At 51.2% G+C, this 20,584-nt stretch overlaps 1 protein-coding gene across 1 annotated transcript in view; it reads left to right on the top strand.

Annotated features, from left to right (window-relative positions):
• The window catches only part of LOC105004141 (active breakpoint cluster region-related protein), a 188,605-nt gene that overhangs the window by 22,567 nt on the left and 145,454 nt on the right, over nt 1-20,584 (top strand). The gene's annotated exons all lie outside the window — the stretch shown is intronic.

The raw sequence follows: 20,584 nt of genomic DNA, 5'->3' as shown, positions 1-20,584 counted from the left end.
CGTCCGCTTCTCCTCCTGCCCCCAATCCCTCCCAGCATCAGGGTCTTTTCCAATGAGTCAACTCTTCGAATGAGGTGGCCAAAGTATTGGAGTTTCAGCTTTAGCATCAGTCCTTCCAGTGAACACCCAGGACTGATCTCCTTTAGAATGGACTGGTTGGATCTCCTTGCAGTCCAAGGGACTCTCAAGAGTTCTCTCCAACACCACAGTTCAAAAACATCAATTCTTCGGCGCTTAGCTTTTTTCACAGTCCAACTCTCACATGCATACATGACCACTGGAAAAACCATAGCCTTTACTAGACGGACCTTTGTTGGCAACGTAATGTTTCTGCTTTTTAATATGCTGTCTATTCTTATTTCCTCTTCTTTGTTACATTCAAAAAAGAAAAAAAAATGAGTCTTGCTCAGTGATGTATTTCTTACAAACTCAAAATGGGTCTGAGGGAGTCCCAAGGGACACTGGGGTCTCTCAGCTCAGCTGTACTGTCCTCTGGCAGCTGTCTTCTGGGAGACCTGAGTGGGCAGGACCTAGGTGTATAATTTGAATTTCAGGCCACCCACATCTGGATTTCAGATCTTCCCTTTTGCTAGGCATGTTAATAAGCCATCCTTGAAGTGCCTCCAGGAAAAGTTTCTGGTGCTGGGGACTCTTAACACTTTCCCCAAGTGCCCTGGGGGAGTCCTGGAGACCCTGAATGTGGCTTCAGCTGGGAAGAGCTGGAGGCGAGGTAGAGAAGAAATGGGGCTGGCCTGGCGCCTTGGGCAGGTGGACCTGTGCCTTCTCCCTCACTTCCGCTCTGCTCCAGGGATTTCCCCAATGGACCCAGCACCAAGTCCAGAAAATGAAAACTCTTTAACCTATGTATTTATTTTAAAGACAGAATAAAGGCTGGAGCTGGTTTCACCTCCCCCTGTCACTTCTGCCGCTTCCTGCTGTTTGGCCTAGGCGTGTCAAGACCCACAACAAATACTACACCCTCGGTTTTGGGGAGAGCCTAGGCCTTCCTTCACCACCACCCCCCAAATGCTGAGGCCCCCAGAGCATTGTGGCATCTGGCTTCCTGCGAGAATTCATTTGCATCGCAGTAATTCATTTGCATCGCAATTAACTGCGTAGACCTCGGAAACCCAGGCCGCCTCGCCTACCCGGCACCTCCTTGAGCTGCAGGCCACGAAGGGGTTTCTGATTTGATGTCAATTAGTCATGCGTGCAAGCGGGGGCAGCGCTGGTTGCCGGTTAGGTTTAGCTGCCGGTGCTCAATTTCACATTTAAATGCCGCAGCCCCCGTCACGTGACCCGGAGCCTGCGGCCCCGCCCCCTGGAGGCTGGCGGAGAGCCCTGCTAGGGTCAGAAGCCCCATGCGAGGGGCGCTTCCCCAGGATCCTCTCCATTAGTTCATGTGACCTACTGGAGAAGCTGGTGGCAAGGGGAGTGGAATTTACCATTGCTGCAGGCGTCTGGGGCCGCCTCCTTTAAATGAGAGAGCCATTAATCTTCAAGCCAACTGTTTTCCAGCCACCGTGATTCTAAACCCTAAACCTAGGCAGGCTTTCATCAAGGGTCTGCGGGTTAGAAATAGATGATAATGAATCATCTTCCCTTTCTAACAGGATCATCAGATTTCATGGAACATTTACCAAGAGCTAATACGTGAAAGCATGAGAAAGCGTTATTAAGCGCCAGTGGGCACACTGTGTGGGAGGGAGGATCCTTCAGAAGAGTGTGGGGAAGTTGGACCTTCTTGTCCACAGGGGAAATACCCTTAAATGCCCTTAAATATGAACGTGTGTGTGTGTGTGTGCATGTGTGTTTTCCTAGCTCATTTATGTTTGGGTACTGTTGGCTGAAGAGTATATGAAAAGACAGGAGGGATAACCTTTCCATTTGCAGTTTAGAACGAGCCATCACACTTGAAGTCAAGCTGAGCAATAGACATTTTCTGTTTGATGTGAGCTATGGGGTTCTAGCATAGGTGAATCTGTTATTGTAAGAGGTCCTTCTGGATCACATGTCCATTTTGTAATACTCAGACATACCTTAAAATTTATAATTTGTGTACAAGTTTGTGTAGTGTGTGTGCGTTAAGGGGGAGGTGGATATGAGAATTTCAGATTTTAGGAAATTTTTTTTCTTGGTCCAGGATTTTTTTTTTTTGGCAGCACCATGTGGCACGTGAGATCTTAGCTTCCCGACCAGGGATTGAACCTGTGCCCCTTGCAGTAGACGCACAGAATCCTAACCATTAGACTGCCAAGGAAGTACATTGGTCAAATATTTTGATTGAGTATTTACTTTGGGTAATACAAGGTTTATCATTTTAACATAAAATTGTTGCTCAGTCATGTCTGACTCTTTGCAACCGCATGGATTGCAGCACACCAGGCTTCCCTGTTCTTCACCATCTCCCGGAGTTTGCTCAAACGCATGTCTGTTGAGTAGGTGATGCTGTCTCATCCTCTGTTGCCCTCTTCTCCTTTAGCTTTCAATCTTTCCCAGCATCAGGGTCCTTTCCATTGAGTTATGTCTTTACATCAGATGGCCAAAGAATTGGAGCTTCAGCATCAATCATTCCAATGGATATTCAGGATTGATTTCCTTTAGGAGTGACTGGTTGGATCTCCTTGCTGTCCAAGGGACTCTCAAGAGTTTTCTTCAACACTACAGTTGGAAAGCATCAATTCTTTGGTGCTTAGCCTTATTTATGGTCCAACTCTCACATCCGTACATGACTACTGGAAAAACCATAGCTTTGACTATACATACTTTTTTTTTTTTTTGCTTTGAACACATTTTAACACTTCAGACTTCAATTTCCCTTTTTCTCAAAGAGGGTACTCTATCTTGGTGCCCTGGAGAAAATTCTGTTTCTCAGGAGAGCTTATAAATTGTACTCAATACAATTTTCAGCTTCCATTGCCCCTGAAATCTTTCAAGGACCTTTAGCAATGTGGAAGTTCCTGCCTCACTCAAGTATGACAGTCCTGACTTGAAGGCAAAGAGATTATGTTTTTCTTTTTCTTATTCCAGCTGCTATTGAATAGCAAAGTACAAGGAGACACACTTAAGAAGAATAGGGTTGCTTTGAGACTAAAAAATGCTTAAAAATTAACTCTGCAGTAACAATGAGACAACTACAGAGAACAAAGAGTGTGGTTTGGCTTTGGGGGCCTCAGTATCAGTCATCGTGTCTCTGCTTTAGGCTTGCGGTAATCTTTTCAGCAGGCTGTTTCACTTTTTGCCTTGTTTTGGCTCGCAAGAGAGAGGTATAAAGTGTGTCTGTGTGCATATGCAAAATTCAACCCACATAATGTTAATAGCTGTAATAACTTTGCTTGGGTGGATGGGGCAGGCACTGCCCTGGGGGTATTACATCTGTTAATCTCATTTGATCCTCTCAACCGTGCTGTTGAGACAGCTACCATTACTGTTATATTACAATGAAAGAAATTAAGGCTCAGAGAGGTTGAATTGCTTAAGGACACCAGATCTTGAACCCAGGTCCAGAACCCACATCCTGACCTTCACCATTAAGCTCTGCATCCGGAATAGAAGCAGCCCAGAAGCCGACCCTTTGAGGCTGTTGCTGATGTGAGCCGCTCTGGGCAATGCAGCTACTTGCACTGACCTGGTAGCAGTGCCCCGGGGAATTAGCAGGTGTCTCTACCCCCAGGCACCTAGGGTGGGCTAGCCCAGGTTCGGAGCATCAGAGAAGAGCTGCTACAAAGGTGCAACCAGACATTGGTTGTGCCAATCTTGTCAAAAGGTTCCTGTTGACAGAACTGTGTTGGCAGTTCTGTCTTTGTAAAAGTAAGTATCAGTCTCCGCCTTGGCTGAGAAACAGGAACCTTTTGACAAGATTGGCACAACCAACTTCTGGCCCAAGCTGTGGCATTCACCTCCAGGCTATCAGTTCTGCCTTGTCAGCAGTCATGCCCAGCAGGTAAGGTGTCCTCCTGGGACGTGTGCCCTCAGCCCAGTCTGGGTGTGTGAGTGAATTCACCTGGACGTCGCCTCACTTCACCTGAGATGGGAGCTGGCATTGCTGCCCTAGAAGGGGTTCAACTGATTTTTTTTCTTGGCAGTGTGAGGGCTTCTAAATTCAGAAATGCTTATGAGGGACTTCCCTAGTGGTCCAGTGGCTAGGACACAGAGCTCCCAATACAGGGGACCCTGGGTTCGATCCCTAGTCAGGGAACTAGATCCCATGTACCACAACTGAAAATCCTGCATGCTGCAACGAAGAGTGAAGATCCCGCAACTGAGACCCAGTGCAGCCAAATAATTAGCTTAAAAAGTAGAAATGCTTCTGCAGCCTGTGGCACCTTGAGAGCGTTTGTTGGAAGCAGAAAACCACCTCCTCCAATCCCTCTCCCAGAGCTTCCCGATCTGGGTGCCTAGAACTCACTGAAGGTGTGGAGAAATATTGACATCTCAGCCTCAGGCCAAGTCATGGGGCAGAGGAATGGCCCTCCTCACCTCTGACAGCTGGCAGCTTCGTCTGCTTCCCCAGGGTGCTCTGCAAACACTGGCATTCCCTGCATGTGCCACCATGTGAAAAAGGCGCTTCTCTGTCCTACCCTCCTCAGATGGGAACAGCCTCTACTCTTTCTGTCTCTGCCAGGGTTTAGGCCTTGGGCAGTGAACTCACGCCTGAGTTTGTCTCCCATTCTCCCTGCTTCTTCCTCCCCTCCTCCTCCTCAGTTTCCTTTGCTGATGTCACTAGGACAGCCCCTCCGAGGCAAGTGGGTAGCCCCGGGCCACCCCAGGACTCCCAGCCCCCTACCCCGACCCCAGCAGCTCTCAGCTTCCTACTCTGCAGATGAGACTTTACTTGTGGTGTCCCTGGATGGTGCTGACCAGCAGCTGATGTCCCTCCCTCCCCCAAGGAAGCAGCGACATCTCCCTTGCACTGTGAACAAACCTGGACAGTGAACTAGTGTTTCCACATGGGAGCTTATCTTTGGGTTTGGGGTCAAGGAGGCCCTGAGCAGAGTGAGGTCATAGCTTATCTAGGTAGCACAATTGGCCTGCTGGACATCACAGGACAGGCGGAGAGAATGAGAACTGGACAGGCTGAGGATCAGCGGTCGAGAAGCTCCTGCGTACGCTTTGGAGAGCTGCTTTATGACTACGTGAGTGATAGTTGCTCAGTCGTGTCCGACTCTTTGTGATGCCACGGACTATAGCCCACCAGGCTCCTCTGTCCATGGGATTCTCCAGGCAAGAATCCTGGAGTGGGTTGCCATGCCCTCCTCCAGGAAATCTTCCTGACCCAGGGATCGAACCCACTTCTCCTGCATCGGCAAGCTGGTTCTTTACCACTAGCACAACCTAGGAAGCCTCAGTATATACACTAGCATGTGTGAGATAGACAGCTAGGAGGAATCTGCTATGCAGCACAAGGAGCTCAGCTCGGTCCTCTGTGGTGACCTAGAGGGGTGGAATGAGGGCTGGGAGGGAGGCTCAAGAGGGAGGGGATATACGTATACATATAGCTGATTCATGTTGTTGTACAGAAACTAACACAGCATTATAAAGTAATTGTACTCTAATTTTTTTTAAAAAAAGACCCCTTTGTGCACGTACCAGCAGGGGCTGAAAAATGCTAACGGGGTGGTACATTCACAGATCACATTTTACTCTTTTATTGTCTAAATTTTTTTAAAATCGTGACTTTATTAATTTCACAACAGGAAAACCAAATTGTATAAACTTACAGTTTGAAAAAAAAAAAAAAGCCAACTGCCTATACACTTCACACCTTCCCTGAGGTCTCTGATGCCATGTGAAATGCATACAAATGAGCAAATGACAGGGTGCTAATTGCAGCGTGGCTTCTGAGTGAACAGCTTGGGTGTTCTCACAGCAGGACCTCAGCCTGGTTCCTGTTTCCCCATTCATCCCAGCCAGCTGTAGAGCCAGAGAGAACTTGTGTTCCAAAACAAGACATCTGTGACCCTGACCACTCCCCGACAGAAGCTTCACCAGCTCCCTGGGAAGAACAGGCTTGCGAAGGAAGTGTCTCGTCCTTGGGACCAGGCTCCTTTGCCTGCAAGATTAGGCAAGCCAGGTGGACGGTCAGCTGCTGTTAGTGGACTGGGCCGTGTTCTCCCAGACAAGGCAGAATCTCTTCCCTTTTTGGTCCTGAAAGCTACGTTAGAAGTCAGCAGAAATGCTGCCCACGTGTCCTGCTGTTGGCGTTCATGGTCTTGCAGGAACCTGCTGGCGTGTACAGCACCATGTGTGGCCCTGGGAGCCAGGAGCCCAGCCAGGGCTTCTCTGTGGCTGCTTCCTCATCTGTGGTTAGTTGCCGTGGGAGGCAAATAGGGTGTCATTTTACAAAAGCATCCCTCTTACCTTCAGAAAAAAGCCAGCTCAGACTCCTTGCGACCCCATGAGCTGGAGACTGCCAGGCTTCTCTGTCCATGGGATTCTCCAGGCAAGAATACTGGAGTGGGTTGCCATGCCCTCCTCCACGGGGTCTTCCTGACCCAGGAATTGAACCCACGTCTCTTGCATCTCCTGCCTTGGCAGGTGGATTCTTTACTACTAATGCCACCTGGGAAGCCCCAGCCTCCCTCAGGGTACCCAGAGAACTAACTTCCTGTGTGGAGGTCTTAGCCAACCAGCCCCAAAGCGTCCTGTCTCAGCAGCTTTGCTCCAACAGTGCATTTGCCCGAAGAGCTGGGGACCTGAAGGGCAGAGAGGGCCTGGAGCCATGTCCAGCTGGTGCTAAGAAGAGGCTCCACGTCCTTCCTGGACTGTAAAGAGTGGCCACTACTGTCTTCTGCTTGGGACTGCCTGGCATACAGCCCATGGGCAGGGGCCTCCTGCAAAACAGACTGCTGTCTAGGGAAACTGAAAACCCAGTCAAGACATCATTTGGGGCTGCACTGTCTCTCCTGGGTGGTCCCAGAGTGGGGAGCCACCCCTGAAGGCCCTGGGGTCCAGAAAGGGGACTGTTCCCAGAAACCCCCATCCCTCTGCTGGTGACCTACAGGCACCCCCATGTAACAAGCATGTGGCTTCTTAGAGGAAAGAAACTTGTGTAATCAGAAAGAAATAGGAACCTGGAAAAGAACTCAGTGGGGCATGGAGGGGATTGGGCAACGAGCTGTCTAAAAGACTCTGGGCCATGAGAGCAGGGTTAGGGGGAGGAGCCACATTTCATCCAAGTCATAACTAAGATCTAAGGATGTCTCCAGAGCTTGAGACTTTGGAGGGGTGAGGAGGCAGAGGGACAGCGTCTTCCTGTCTGCCACCCATCAGACTAGACATTGGGTGTGGGGCCCACTGTGGAAGGGATGCGCAGGGGCAAACAGCTGAAATCATTCAGCAGGAAGCCGAGGCTGCTGCAGCTCCCAGTCCTCACCCTCTCCACCCAGAGCTTGAGATCAGGCCCTGTTTCCCAGTGGCTCTGGAAAAGAGTCTAAGCTCCTCTTAATAACACTCAGCTGAGTGGGTAAGACCACACTCCCAATGTAGGAGGACCCGGGTTTGATCCCTGGTCAGGGAACTGGAGCCCACATGCCACAACTAAGACCCCGTGCAGCCAAATAAATAAATACTAGAAAAAATAGTACTAATTCTCAGCTGAGCCTGGGCCAGGTAGGGCTGGGGGCTGCCTTTGTATGAGTGATGTCTCAGAGACTTGCCAACCCCTGTAGCACTGAAGGGGCTTCCCAGGTGACGCTAGTGGTAAAGAACCCACCTGCCAAGGCAGGAGACATAAGGGACGCAGGTTTGATCTCTGGGTTGGAAAGATCCCCTGGAGGAGGGGATAGCAACCCACTCCAGGATTCTTGCCTGGAGAATCCCATGGACAGAGGAGTCTGGCAGGCTACAGTCCTTGGGAGTCTCAAAGAATTGGACACGACTGAAGCGACTGAGCACGCACGAACACAGCTCTGAAAAATCCTTCTGACCAAGTGGCACTGCAAGGGGAACTGAAATTCCTCAGAGCCTTTACCTTTTGAGGTTCTGTGGGAAGGTTTCTCAGAAGTACAGGGTCCTTCCCTAGGAAAGTGAATCTCTTTTCCCTCACCAGGTGGTGTCATCTTCCCATAGACATCTACCTCTGTTCAGAGAACAAAGAAATTTTGAGAAAAGTTTTGAGCATACTGATCTTCTTTCTTTTTCAGGGCCAGGACAGTGAAGACATGAAAAGTTGGATAGCATAGGATGTAGAGCTGATACCCCAGTTTTCTCCTGCTTTCCATCAGGAGGGTCTTCAAAGGTTAATTGTCCTTAAAATGCTCCTTACAATACTTGGCTGAACCTGAGCCAGGCAAGGCTGGGGGCTGCTTATGTGAGAGACATATCCCTGAGACTTGTCGTTGCTCCATCGCTTAATCATGTCTGACTCTTTGCAACCCCGTGGACTGTAGCCCACCAGGCTCCGCTGTCCATGGCGAGTCTCCAGGCAAGAATACTGGAGCGGGTTGCCGGGTCCACCTCCTAATGTATTGCAAAGTACTCTTACCCCCAGGGACACTCCAGGTTCAGGCCTCATGACTAAGGAGTAGTTGAAAGATCCCAGAGCTTATCAGACTTCAGTTGAGGAGAAAGAGGACGGAAACACATCTTTGTGTTTGTGGCTTTTTTGGGGGGTTGGGTTGTGGGGCAGCGTGCCAGGTGGCATGCAGGATCTTAGCTCTGAACCAGGGATCAAACATATGCCCCCTGCTGGGGAAGCACAGAGTCTTAATCACTGGACCTCCAGGGAAGTTCCTTTGTGCCCTTTTTTTGTCTGGAGAATAGCTCTCAGAGCTCTGCTGATAAATCCATGTTAGCATCAGGTGTCAAAGCTGCCTGGTATGCCCAGGAACCTGACTCCCTTGCCAGTGAAGAATCTTGTGATGTCAGAGGCTAAGATGCCTTCTGCCGCGTCAGGACTGGTAGACAGGCACAGTCATGTGGTGGGTGTCTTAGCTCAGGCTGCTGTAACAAAATACTATAAGCTGAGTGGCTTAAACAACAAGAGTTGCTTTCTCCCAGTTCTGGAGGCTGGGAAGTGCAAGATGAAGGTGCCAGCATGATCGAGTTCTTGGTGAGGTGAGGCCTCTCTCCCTGCTCGGTGCCTCCATGCTGCGTGTCCACATGTCAGAGAGAGACCTCTGGTCTCTTCTTTTTTTAGGGTATTTCTTTCTTTTTTGGGGGGTCATGCCAGTCGGACACGACTGAAGCAACTTAGCAGCAGCAGCAGCATGCGGGATCTAGTTCCCCTACCCAGGGATTGAATCCACACACCCTGCATTGGAAGCATGAAGTCTTAACCACTGGACCACTGGGGAAGTGCCTTTCTTTCTTTCTTTCTTTGTTTTCTTGGTTGTGCTAGGTCTTCATTGCTGCGAGCGGGAGCTTCTCTGTATTGCGTGCACAGGCACTAGAGCCCGCGGGCTTCAGAAGTTGCGGCTCATGGGCTTAGGTGCCCCACGGCATGTGGGATCTTCCTGGACCAGGGATCGAACCCGTGCCCCCTGCATTGGCAGGTGGATTCTTAACTACCAGACCACCAGGGAAGTCCCCCTCTCTTCTTCTTCTAAGGGTAATAGCAGTCCCATCATGGGGACCCTACCCTCGTGACCTCATCCAAACCTAATTACCTCTCAAAGACCTTCAAATACCTTCACATGGAGGAATAGGGCTTCAACCTCTGAATTTGGGGGGACACACAAACATGGCACCCCACTCCAGCACTCTTGCCTGGAAAATCCCATGGACGGAGGAGCCTGGTGGGCTGCTGTCTGTGGGGTCACACAGAGTCGGACACGACTGAAGTGACTTAGCAGTAGCAGCACAAACATTCAGTCCATAAAAGCCTTTGAGAGCTTGGCCTCTGCCCCGAGACAGACCTGAGTGTGAAGTTGGCTCTACCACTAACTAGACTTTTGAGTCTCTTCTACAAAGTAGGGCTGATGATTGTGTCTGCCACATCGAAGTGTCATGTATCTATGGTCAGAGTGACATAAAAACGTAGAATGGTGGTGAGCAGGGCCTGGAGGACAGCGGAAATGGGGAGATGTTGGTTAAAGGGTACGAACTTTCAGTTATAAGATGAATGAGTTCTGGGGACCTAACGTATGACATGGTAACTCTAGTCAACAATACTGTACCGAATTCTTGAAATGTTCTCAGAGGGACTTCCCTGGAGGTCCAGTGGCTAGGGCTCCGAGCTCCCAGTGCAGGGGGCCCTGGGTTTGATCCCTGGTCAGGGAACTGGATCCCACATGCCGCAGCTGAAGATCGTGCACGCCACAACTGAGACCCGATGCAGCCCAAGAAATAAATAAATAATTTAAAGAACTCTTCTCAGAGAGTAGATCTTAAGTGGTCTCACCACACACGCACAAGTAACGATGTGTGATGGCAAACGTGTTACCTAACCTTACTGCGGTCATCATTGCACAATGCATACTTATATTAACTCATGACACTGTAGACCCTAAACTTACACAATGTCATTTATCAGTTATATCTCAATAAAGCTGGAAAGAAAAGAGTAAGAGTCGTGTGCTCAACACAGTGCCCGGAACATAAATATTGGTGAAGCCAGGGACACGTTGCCCAAAGAGCTTTCAGGAATGGATGTCTCTGCCCCCAAACTCACAGGGAAGGGAGGTGGCCCTGGGCCTTTGTGGGCACGGCAGCGGGGAGGAGGTATCCCAGACAGGCTTCTCTATAAGGACGGGCCTAAGAGAAGCTGTAGATTCTGTCGTGTCCCTGATTCACGCTGAGGTCACACGTCAGATTAGCAATATATTCCCCTAGTTCCCAAAAGAACCTTCTCCCCAGTCATCCATCTGGTCCCCTCCTCACCCCCTTTTTGCCTCCGTGTAATTGCTTATGCTCTCCTTCCCTCCAGAATGCCCTGTCTCCGCACCCCACCATTTTTTTGCCAGAGACATATGAGACATTCTTCCAGGCCTGGGGTTCAGATGGCACTTCCTTCAAGGAGCGTTTAGTCATCAACTCAGTTCCATCAACTCAGTTCTCCCTTCCCTCCATTACATACTGTCCAGACCACTCTCGGGGCCCAGCAGCTGCTGCCTTGCCTCTTGGTGACTTCTGGGCACATCTCAAATCCACTGTCATAGCATCCTGGGCAAAAGAACCCCAATCCGCTTTATATAGGGTTCAGGGAATATTCAGTGGGGTAATGAGTAAGTTTTCTAGCCCTCAAAACCCATGGAACTTTCTGACGTCTTGGGCCACTGAGGCATAGGAAAGAAAGCTTTCCTCTCTCTTCTCAGCTATTTTCTGGTTGCTGTCTTTCAAAGACTCATAGACTGGGCAGCTTTCACCCATGCATGTCATGGTGAGGAAACCAAGGCCCAGAGAGGGAAAGAATGTCCCTTAAGGTCACACAGCAGGTTCAGCGGACTTGTGTTGGGGAGAGGGAGTAGAGCGTTGACGTTACTGTGATCATCCAGGGCCTTAACACATGCAGCCCTTAGATCAGCCGAGCCGCAGTAAGCGTGGCAGTGTTATTGCTGGCTCTGTTGTTACGGTTCTTCTGTACTTTATTGTCAACCCCTCCTCCTCCCACCAGGTCCTTTCCTTTCATTTCAGGGGAGAGAAGTACACGGCGGGTATTAACCATGCCAGAACGTCTTTACGAAGCAGTGGGTGAGAAGCTGGGCTGGTACTTTAGACGACTAACCATCTGGATTACTGACCCCAGTGGCCTAGGGTGATTTTCTGGACCATCATAGACGTCAGGCCCAACAAGTCAGACCTGGACGAATAATTGGGTGTTGTATGTGTCCCTGTGCTGTGCTGAAGAGAAACTGAAAGGAAACCTGCTTCCCTTTTTGCAGGTGCCAGCAGACCGGCTGAGTCTGGCATGTTGCCCTCCAAGGCTCTCAGGCCTGCTCAGTGGTCACCTCGGCTCAGTGCATGCAGCAGCCGCAGAGGGTCTGCCCAAGCTCCGTCCCTCTGTCTGTCCGTCTGTCAGGCAGCCTACAGAAGCTCTCAAGCTAGGTCCTTGGGAGGACAGGGTGTCCAGAATCAGTTTCCATCGTCCTTCTCCCATCACAGGGTTGAAAGCAAGATTTCCCATGTGTCCAGCTGTGTGTGTGCACGTCCAGTCACTTCGGTCGTGTCTGACTCCTCGGTGGCCCCACGGACTATAGTCTGCCAGGCTCCTCTGTCCATGGGATTTTCCCAGTAAGAATACTGGAGTGAGTTGCCATGGCCTCTGTCCAGGGAATCTTCCCAACCCAGGGATCGAACTCACATCTCCTGTGTCTCCTGCACTGCAGGCAGATTCTTTATCACTGAGCCACCAGGTAGGAGGGGCATCAAAGTTATCACTGGGAACCGGTGAGGGACAGCTTCAGCTGACAGCCCCACTGGGACTGGGGAGTTGAGTCTCAGAGTCCACATCCTACCGGGAGGTGAGACAGGACAGGCACACACACCAAGAGACCTCTTTTTCCCAGAGGAGGACTACAATTTGCCTCCCTCGTCTAAAAACAAAATTAAATGCAAATTGGGGGCAGGTCCAGGAGAAGGACTCTGAGAATGGAGACCAAAGTTCCCTTAGTGGGCTGAACCATTTCTCGGCTTCTATTCCATTTCCGTGTTGGTGTCTGATTGGGTGAAAAAGAGTACAGCATCCAGTTCTAGCTGCTGAGCAAGGGAGCCCTGGGCACTGGGGAGTTTTCAGTTGGGATTTCATGTGAGCAGTTAGAGAATTAACTGGAACAGCAATTCTCCTGCCCCAGATCTGACTCTAGGATCCTGCTGTTTGTCTGAGTCTTTCCGAAGAGCGTGACCACTCTATTCTCAACACGATGTTCCAAACGGCCCTAACAGTTCTTTTTCAGTTGGTAGAGCTGGGTTGGCTGAAGCTTCTGTACTCACTATTTTAGGGTCTTTGCGACCAAGAGCGTATTTGGCCATTCATTCATGCATTCATTTACTGACTCATTCATTGAAACCACTATTTCAAGGTGCCAAGTGTATAGTGTGAACAAGAGAGATGAGGTTCCCACTTTCTCAGAGCTCTCAGTCTAACAGAAGAGATAGGCATTAGGTGATTTACAAGAGCACTGAATAATCAGAAATGCAGGGCTCCCTGGTCTGATAGTTAGGGAGAGCTTCCTAGCGAATAGCCCACACACCACAGTGAAGACCCAGTGCAGCCAAAACATTTTTAAAAATTTAAAAAGACTAGAGGGAAGAGTAGGAGATACCCAGGCAGAGTCGGGTGGAACATTTTGACCAGAGATACCATCCTGTACAAAAGTTCTGAGAAAGCAAGAGAGAGCCAGGAGGAAAACGTGGCAGATGAAGCAGAGAGGAGGTGAGGGGCCAGGCCACAGAGCCTTGTGTGCCACTACAGGGATGTGGTTTTTCCTTCTGACAGTGATGGGAAGTGTTCTCAAGCTGCTGTGGGATGCTGGAAAACTGTTTCCTCCACCTGATCATTCTAGCTATGATGTCAGCCTCACGAGCCTGCGACTTCTCAGACCAGCAGACCCAGCTCAGATGTGACCACTGTGGGGCTTCCACTCACCACAGCAGACAGCGTTTCATTTCTTTTTTCTACCCTCTTCCTTAGAACTTACGTCATGTGTGTTGGTTTCTCATGTCAGCTGCTGGCAACAGACTGTGAGACTAAGCTGATCAGTCCAGGACAGGCAGCAGTAAGCTTGGGGGAAGGAGAAATTAGGACTCATGACTAGGTTTCATGATCAGCACCTGCAAGTGCCTTATGTAAAACATGGATGTCATGGGACAGTTTAGAGACAGTGCACTGGGCTAGGTTGAGTCACCCATGGGGGAAGGAAGGCAGGGTATTCCCTTGAGGGAAGGAGCGGCTGATCCTCTGTAATCTCTTCTCAGAATCCATCTGCTGGTTCCCAGCGGTCTGAGTCAGGCTGCCGTCCAGTCTGCCTTTCCCATTCAAGGGGCATGATGACCCAACGCATACTGGGGGCAGGTGTGTGCCTAGCTTTTGGGGTGGGATAGCCAGGGACTCTGGCATCCCTGGTTAAGGTGGCCTGGGCCAGATCAGTCCCTCTCTCCACCTCAAACGTTATAAAGGTAAAGTGTAGGGAGGACACCAAAGGCAGAAAGATGGGGAAAAGAACAGGGTGGGTATGAGCTTGCTAAGGAACCTCAGCAAGTTTCCAAAAGCCTCTGTTCCTCCTAACCACATAGTGTCCTTAATGCTGTTGGTATCTGGGGACAGACATTCTTTGGGATGGTGCTGTATATTGCAGGACATCTTAATATCTCTGGCTTTATAATGCTCCTCTACATTTCCAAATACCTCCTGGTGGGGCGTGGCATGGCATGTGTGTGCTCATTGTGTCCAACCTCTTTGTGACCCCATGGGCCTCTAGGCTCTTCTGTCCATGGGATTTCCCAGGCGATAATACTGGAGTGGGTTGTTATTCCTTCTCCAGGGGATCGTCCCGACCCAGGGATCGAACCTGCATCTCTTGCATCTCCTGCATTGGCAGCCGGATTCTTTACCTCTAATTGAGAGCTACTAACTCCACTGTTTATAGGGACAGGATACATAGAGCTTTGCCTTATGTCCTGCAGATGGCTGACAGAGAGACTGGATAAGTCCCCGCATTTCCAAATATCTTAATGAAGCTTTTGTCCAGTGGGATGTTTTTTCTTCCCAGGCCACTCATGGGGGCTCTTGCTGTCTCCTGGCCCCAAATGGAGCTCCCCCTGATTTCGATAGCCTCTTTGCTCACAATGGTAACCTAACAGCCCTGTGAAAAATCCAGTGGATGAAGCTGAGATTTTATTGCAGACATTTCCAGGCCTCTTGGCTGGACGGTGTCCAGGGTGGCAGGACAGTCTGCTGGCTGAGGCGCTGCTCCGTTGGACCACCAGATGGCGCTCGGGAGCCCCCCCCTTGTCTGCCGCAGGACCACTGGGGGCAGAGGAGACTGCAGAGGGAACTCATCTTAAAGAGGCCTGGTCCTTAAAGAGACAGGGCCACACACCGCGAACTTGAACGGTAATCCCGAAACGAGACTCTCCTGATGACAAGCAACACTGGCTAGGCTCTGATGCTCCTTTGTCCTCACTTTCTCGAATGTTGAGCCGCCACCTCTTGGAGCTGGTCTCATTGACGACCTGCCCTCAGCCCCTGCGGGCCCCCCTGGACCTCACAGGGACGGGGCCAGCCTGGCTGGTGGCGTCAGAGCTCCTGGCAGAAGAGCGCGGGGCTGAGAGGCATCTGCAGAACTCTGGCTGAGACAGCAAGAAGCAAAGCCAGCTTCAGGAGAATAGTGGCCACGGGAGGGCAGAGGGCCAGCCTGTGAGCTCTGGCCCCAGATGGACTTGCCTCCGCTTCACTCGGGGCTGATAAGGTTGGAGCTGTTGAACTTTGTCTCTGGGTTCTGGGGACTTGGAGAATCCTTCCGTCTCTTCTGTCTGCCTCTTTCCAAATGCTGATGGGGACGCTGTGGTAAGTCATTTAGGAAGGGGGGGTGGGGTGCCAGACCCTACTGTTGATCCCTCGGATCAGCTCTCGGAAACCTCTGTGTTGACCCCTGGGTGGAACAAGCCGAGCCATGTCGGATGAGGGCCACTTTAGCTAGAACTTGGCCCGAGACCCTCCTGAAATTGCAGCTTGCCTAGTATGCTCTTCCCAGGATGCTGGACTCACTGTGGCCCTAGCCATGGGAGTGGCACTTCAACTCAGCTCCCAAGAAACGTGGGGGGACGTGGGGGGAGCCTCACCACTGCAGGGACCTGGATGTCACCAGGCTTCTTTCGGCCATGGTACCGAGGGAGGCAACAAGAAGGTGAATGGAATTTTCTAGTTTACATCTTGCCATGACTCTTACATCTTTCCCATGACTCAAGCTGAGATAAACTTTGGAAGAGAAGATGAAGAAGTGGGGAGGGCTTTCAGTAAATCCGTGCTCCCTGTAGATCTCACTGCCTGCTGGAAGAGTGAGGAGGCTGGGAAGAGACGGGGAGGAAGAGTGCAGAGGACAGAACTGTTAAGCCAGACCTGCCCACTTAGAGGTGACCCAGGAGAGGCCTGGGGCATTTTCTTCTCTTCAGGCCCAAGGGCTAAGGGTGAATCTTACAAGAGTAAGCACTGCTTTGCTCTGCTGAGCTTAAAGGAAATGGAGCAAGGAGCCAGAAACAGGCCATCCTGGGGGCTACTGGGCAGATAGGAAACCTGAGGGACATCCATCTGGGTGCCCACCTACGGATGGGAAAACTGAGGCTGGCAAGTCTCAAGACTGGCCTGAAGCATAGAAGCAGTGGGGTTTGGCTGGGACTGGAGTTCAGGAAATTGTCACTGGATTGATTGCAGCCAGCTTGGCTCCTGGATCATCTGGCCCGATGGAGGAGATGTGGTTTTCTCTGGGAACCAGTTCTCATTTTGCTTCATCACTGGTGGCTGTGGGGGGTTCTGGAGTTACATTCCTCCTGTAGCTCTGATTGCTTCCTCCCTGAGTTTAACTTCACTCTGTTTATTCATTTTTAGTCACTCATTGCAGCCCAACACAGAGATTACCCATGTGGACTCTGGATTCAGAATCTCGGTTCATTTCCTAGCTGGCCAATAGCATACCTTCCTGTTTCTAAGGGAAGGAATGGAGAGAATGGCAATGCCTATCTCATTGGCTTATTATGAAGACTGAGGGAGGCAGTCTATGGGAAGCACATGCAGCAGTGCCTGGCACTTTAGAAGTACTCAATCAAAGTTAGCTGTCGTTAGTTTTATTTATTCAGCATGTATTATTGAATGCCTGTCTATTGGGCTTTTGGCAGAAAACTGATCCAGGGGCATGGTGTAGTTACGACTGCCTTAGAGGTCTACCTGAGCCTCATTCATCCACTGGGCAAGGTGCAGTGAAAAAACACAGTCCCAGGTTTTGGGTTTTTTTTTGCTGTGCTGCACAGCCATGGGTGATCCTAGTTCCCTGACCAGGGATCAAACCCTTGCCCCCTGCATTGGAAGCCCAGAGTTCCAACCACTAGACTATCAGGGAAGTCCCTCGTCCCAGCTTTTAAAGAGCTGATCTGCCAGGAAAGATACAAAAGAGATTTTGTCTATCAGGTCAGTTTTTTGGTTTTTAATTCGAATGCGGAGACCACCCCCACCCCACCCCGACCACCTGTATATCCCACCTGCACACCCTGGTGCTCCCTGCAGACCTCAGAGTGGGGAGAGGTGCAAGGACATCCTTTTCATCACCAGTGACCCCGCGGGGACTCCAGGCCTTCCTATTGTTCCCAGTGGAGCTGGGTTGCTAACAGTGATGGGGGAAGAGAAGTGGAAATACCTAGTTTTGGTTCTAAGCATGGTCCCGTTTTTTCCACCCTGGCCAAGTGGTTGGTAGAGGCAAGAGCTGGATAATGGAGAGGTGGGGCGTAGCACATCCTTGGGGGTTATGTAAGGGCAAGACTGCTGACCTCAGATGGGGTATATCTTCTTCCCACTTGGCCCACATCATCAGCCGGGTGCTCCTGGCAACCAGCCCTTAAAAGTGAAAGTGTTTGTTGCTCCAGTCATGTCTGATTCTTTGCGACCTCATGGACTGTAGCTCACCAGGCTCCTCTGTCCATGGGATTCACCAGGCAAGAATAGTGGAGTGGGTAGCCATTCACTTCTCCAGGGGATCTTCCCGACCTAGGGATCGAACCCAGGTCTCCTGCATTGCAGGCTGATTCTTTATCCTCTGAGCCACCAAGGAAGCCCAACCAACACTTAAATCCCCCTTAAATATGCTGATGAGGCAGGAGCAGCCGCTTGCTGTGGGAGGTGAGGAGCCAAGGACAGGCTGAGTACACAGGCCAGAGGGAGGGCTGGGAAGGTGGAGTGTGTTCACCCAAAGGACTAGGCAGCAAATGGTTAGTGCAGGCTTGGAGGACGAGCTGTGATGGGTGCTCAGTGCCTTGGGGTGCATGGGCAGGTCCACACTTAGCTGAATCAGGGTAGCCTTTCCACAGGAACATCCCCCAGCTACTCTGACAGAAGGGGGTTGCTGGCAGATCACCTCACCTTGGACACAACGTGGGTGAGAATGGCTCTAACTCCTTCCTTCCTAGGATGTGGTATTGGGTCTCCCCCACCGCCTCTCCAGTCAGTGCCAGGAATCTGGAGGTTTCTGTTCTGGTCTCCTGTCACCCTGCTGCTTCCGCACACTTGTCCTATAGCCAAGGTTAGAGTCAAGCCCTGTGGTGGTAATGTCCATTGGAAGCCATCCGATGTAGCCATCAAGGGATCTTGATGTAACCGCCCTTTCCTGGGACACAGGTTTTGAGACAGTTGTGCAGAGATGGAATAGGACTGGAAGAGTTTTCTAGAAGATAGTCTCTAACCCATGGTCCAGCAGAGATTTCCAGAGACCTCTGCCACCGTGCTTTCAACCCTGACAGTGGAGATAGCATGCGTGGCCCTCCGTTTACTGTCTGGATGGGTTACTTAGCTGCTCAGGGCCTCGGTTTGCTCATCTGCTAAATGGAGGGGACTGAGATAATAGTGAGGCTGTTGTGTAAGCAAAGCGTTGAGATGCAAGCCAGGTCCGCTGCAGGCACTCTCCGTTAATTATCAGAAGCGCTCCTTCTGATCGGCCTCTAAGGTCCCACTCCCCTCCCCCTATATTGCATTCTGCACTGGAAGGTTTGGAACAGGATTGGACAGAATGTAGGGGGAAAAGCAGAGCTAAGGAGAGCAACTAACATTTTAGCTTGAAAAAAAATGCTGAAAATAGCTTGTTTAAGCCTTTGTAGATAAAAATGTAAAATGTATGCAAATGTATGTGACTCACGCAGAAACATACATCCATGGCCTCCTCACAGTCAGTGCCCAGATGTCGCCATCAGGCAGTGTTCAGAGAAGGCCCAGGCTGCCTTGGGGAGGGGTGGAGGGTGCAGGGGGGTGGGAGGTGGTGGAGATGTTGGGGAGGGGGGCAGTATTGCTGCTTACCTGGGCTGGTATCCTGCTTGCACCTTTCTTCTGGGTTCTGTGCCTTCCGTGTGGGAAGAAGAGAGGCCCTGGGCCCCTCTCTGCTCCTCCGTCTCACCGTCCTCCCTCTGGTTCCTCCAGAAGCCCGTTTGCTTCCTCTCCCATCCCAGCTCTATTTCTGGAGCATCTCATTGGAGATGCACGCCCCCCTCTCTGCCAAGCTCCAGGTGCTTGCTTGCTTGGTCCTCCCAGTCTTGTGTGCAAGTCAGAGATGGTGGGAGGGTGACAGCTGAGCAGGGAGACCCACAAGAGCCAAAGTCAGAGCCCGAGCCCGGAGGCCTGGGGTGGGGGAGAGCCCAGTGGATGCAAGGAGGGGCCGGTGTGACCTCCAGGTTGAAAAACACCCACTGTAGCCACCTGCGGATGCTTTGCACCCCCAAAGCATCTTCCCTTGCATCTTCCCCAGGGGCTCACCCTACCTCTGTGAGCCCAATAGCCCCCACCTCCCCTGGGGCAGCTCTGGAGGTGCTACCTAAGCTGCTGCAGGGGCTGGATTCAGGCTTCCTTTCAGCATCATGCAAAAGGGTCTGCTTCTCCTTTTAAGAATAAGATCTGAAACTAATGCCATACTGCATGTCAATGATACTGCTTTTCATTTTTTTTTTTTTTTAAAAGAATTAGATCTGTGGTTGTTTGGAATGATGAGAATAGCACTCCCCCCCCCTCACCCCAAATGCTCTGGGATGCTGACAACACTCCCCCATGTAGAGGCCAGGTGAGCTTCATCTTGTAGGCTTGTCCATTGAACTGGGTCCCCTACAGTCACTGCCGTATCGCAGCTTAGGGATGAGGGGTGGAAGGGTTTGCTGCATCAGCAGAAACCTCACTCTCTGAGGTGAAAGCAGGGTAAGTGGCCCAGGGCGGGGGTTCCCTTGTGGGCCCACTGCCTCCTTTCCCTGGGGTTCAGGAAACAAGCTTCCGGCCCCCTGCCCTGGACCACCCTAGCCTGACCCTCCGGCCCCTCCAGTCCCTTCTTCAGGGTCATTTGGTCCAAGGAGGCCTGCAGCTGAGTTGCCTTGGGTCTCTTAGAACCAGCACCCAGAGGAAGGCATAAAACTCTCCGACTCCAGGTTCTTCATTGCCTGTTTTTTTGGGGGGTGGGGGGCCGGCGGTGGTCTTAGAAGGAATTTTGTTTCAGGGGGTCTCTTCTCAGAGGCATTTTGAGCCCAGACTTCCCTCAACTTGTAATTATGCACCCTTGGTGTCGGGAGACCCAGCGGAGACCCTGGGGTCTCTCCTCTAACCCTGTTTGTCCTCCACGCCCCTCGACGACCCCCTCGGCCTCCTGCCTTCCTCTGCTCGCCGCCTCCCTGGTGTGAAGGGCAGGGAGCAGCCTGGCTTTTAGGTCAAGAGTGTCTAAATAGACGAGGCAATGTTAAGGTTTGGAAGGAAAGAGTCCTTGGGCAGCCAGCGCTTCCCGCGGGCGGGCTGGACGTTAACCCCGTCCGCGCCGCTCCCCGGGCTTGCCGAGGGGAGGGGCCAGGCAGCCGCACTGGCCCCTGAAACTGCGCTTAGAGATCCTGGGGTGGCAGGTGATGTCACCCCTGCGGGCCCATAGGTCTCCCCGCGGCACCTAGTCTGCGGGTTGCCAGAATTTGGCCAAGCCCAGCGAGG

This window comes from Bison bison, unplaced genomic scaffold, assembly GCF_000754665.1.
Source record: "Bison bison bison isolate TAMUID 2011002044 unplaced genomic scaffold, Bison_UMD1.0 scf7180017864472, whole genome shotgun sequence".
Classification (NCBI taxonomy): Eukaryota; Metazoa; Chordata; class Mammalia; order Artiodactyla; family Bovidae; genus Bison; species Bison bison.
The sequence above is the reverse complement of the archived record's forward strand: the minus strand, read 5'-3'. Positions and strand labels throughout refer to the sequence as shown.